General features: G+C 47.2%; 1 pseudogene; it reads left to right on the top strand.

Annotated features, from left to right (window-relative positions):
- Positions 1–274: 274 nt before the first annotated feature.
- LOC125508976 (E3 ubiquitin-protein ligase SINA-like 10) lies at positions 275–1,137 on the top strand (annotated as a pseudogene).
- Positions 1,138–2,914: the final 1,777 nt, after the last annotated feature.

Genomic DNA, 2,914 nt, shown 5'->3' on the forward strand with positions numbered 1-2,914 from the left:
AATCAAATTTCTCGGTCTTGTACGAGTTGATGCGACACATCAAAGCACTGCACTCGATATATTTCAATAATTTGCATTTACCGATGCATTAAGTACAACGCATGCATGCATGCCGAGACTCTCCTTTTGATACTTTCAAGTGTTGATTTAATGCACCTTGAAGTAGTATGAATATGTGACGGTAAAGCTTTGTAATAAAGCGAGAGATGGATGTGCACGAGGAGGGCGGAATTCCAAGGAGGGCGAGATCATGCAGAGGGAACAGGACCCGACGATGGAGCTCTCTATGGTCTCGATGGACCTCACCTTGCTCCACTGTCCCTTGTGCCTCCGCCACTTTAAGCCTCTAGTGTATGAGGTTCGAAGACACCTCCTCCGTTCGGCTGATCGAGCAAGGTGCAGGTTTCTTGATTGATGTGTTGTTCGATTGATTTGTGCAGTGCAAGGAAGGGCACCTGGCCTGCGCAGACTGTCGCGTCAAGCGCCCCGGGAACCAGCGGCAGTGCCAGAAGTGCGAGTGCGGCGGTGGCTTCGATGTGCAGAACACGGCGGTGGACGTCGTCCTCTCCTCGGTGGGGGTGGAGTGCCCGCACGATTGTTGTGGGCTCTACGACACTTACCACAAGCTCGCCGATCACCAGAGCATGTGTCCACTCGCGCCCTGCAAATACCCCGTGCCCGTCTGCGGCTACGAAGGCCCGCCGCCGGTGCTCTCCCACCACATAAGCATTGTGCATCCCATGCCCGTGCACATGATCCAGTACGGCAAGGTGCTCCAGCTACAAGTGCCACTGTCGGAGCCACGGCTCTTGCTGTTCGCGGAGGAGGACGGCTGGGCATTTTTCTTGGTCGGTGGCATGCTCGACATCGGCGCGCCTATCGCCGTGTCGGTCGTCTACGTCAGAGCGGGGTCGTCCCCACTTCCGCACTACGTAGCCAAGCTGTGGGCGAACGGCCCTTCCGGGGGAGCCCAAAGGCGGGACCGATGCCGTCAAGGTGGAAATGGATGTGACAAGCAGCAAGGATCCCGGCGACGTCGCCGTGCACGAGCTGACCTTCTTCACAGTTCCGCCCAAGCAGTTGGTCGGGGCTAAGCTGGTGTCCCTCCACATTCAGATTGACAAGCTCACCTCCTAAATGATTCTACATTGCCTTCTGTTTATCTTAGTAATATGCTAATATAGGGGTTAGCTCGGTCTACTTTAGCTTAAGAGATGGTGGGCTTTAGTGGCGATGCAGCAATTACTTCGACATCAGAACAGCAGTTAAAGTAATTTCCAATAGTCGAACGGATATTTTGTGTCTGTTGGATATAAATATGTTGCAGTAACTAGCTACGTTACCACATGCCTCTCTTTCTTCTATATTTGTGATGTTACATTAACTAGCTATGTTACCACATGCCTCTCTTTCTTCATTAATTACATGCCACATCATCTATTTTTCCTAGATATAGATAAGTAGAAACATTACATGCATTGGAGTGTTCCTTTTTAATTCTTACATGCAAAGATTTAATGCATCTGGGAAACTAAAAACGAGATGGAGATGAGCCCTATAAATTGAAAAAACAAAAAAGTTGAGATAAGCCCTTGATAACCCACAAGTATAGGGGATCGCAACAGTTTTTGAGGGTAGAGTATTCAACCCAAATTTATTGATTTGACACAAGGGGAGTCAATTCAACCGCACCTGAAAGACTTAATACCTGTAGCCAAGTATTTAGTAGCAAAGTAGTATGATAGTAGTGGTAACGGTAGCAAAAGCAATAGTTTTGGTTTTGTAGTGATTGTAACAGTGGCAATGGAAAAGTAAATAAGCAAAGATCAACATGTGAAAAGCTCGTAGGCAATGGATCAGTGATGGATAATTATGTTGGATGTGATTCCTCATGCAATAATTATAACATAGGGTGACACAGAACTAGCTCTAGTTCATCAATGTAATGTAGGCATGTATTCCGAATATAGTCATACGTGTTTTGGAAAAGAACTTGCATGATATCTTTTGTCCTACCCTCCCGTGGCAGTGGGGTCCTATTGGAAACTAAGGGATATCAAGGCCTCCTTTTAATAGAGTACCGAACCAAAGCATTAACACTTAGTGAATACATGAACTCCTCAAACTACGGTCATCACCGGGAGTGGTCCCGATTATTGTCACTTTGGAGTTGCCGGATCATAACACATAGTAGGTGACTATAGACTTGCAAGATAGGATCAAGAACTCACATATATTCATGAAAACATAATAGGTTCAGATCTGAAATCATGGCACTCGGGCCCTACTGACAAGCATTAAGCATAGCAAAGTCATAGCAACATCAATCTCAGAACAGAGTGGATACTAGGGATCAAACCCTAACAAAACTAACTCGATTACATGAAAAATCTCATCCAGACCATCACTGTCCAGCAAGCCTACGATGGAATTACTCACGCACGGCGGTGAGCATCATGAAGTTGGTGATGCAGGAAGGTTGATGATGACGATGGCGATGGATTCCCCTCTCCGAAGCCCCGAATGGACTCTAGATCAGCCCTCTCGAGAGAGATTAGGGCTTGGCGGCGGCTCCGTATCGTAAAACGCGATGAATCCTTCTCTCTGATTTTTTTTCTCCCCGAACGTGAATATACAGAGTTGGAGTTGAGGTATGTGCAGCTCCAGGGGGCCCACAGGGCAGGGGGAACACCCAGGGGGGTAGGCGCGCCCCCCACCCTCATAGACAGGGTGTGGGCCCCCTGGCCTTGATTCTTTTGCCGGTATTTTTATATATTCCAAAAATATTCTCAGTTGATTTTCAGGTCATTCCGAGAACTTTTATTTCTGCACAAAAATAACACCATGGTAATTCTGCTGAAAACAACATCAGTCCGGGTTAGTTTCATTCAAAGTTAGAGTCCAAAACAAGGGA

This window comes from Triticum urartu, chromosome 5A, assembly GCF_056163025.1.
Source record: "Triticum urartu cultivar PI428250 chromosome 5A, HENAU_Tu73, whole genome shotgun sequence".
Taxonomy (NCBI): Eukaryota; Viridiplantae; Streptophyta; class Magnoliopsida; order Poales; family Poaceae; genus Triticum; species Triticum urartu.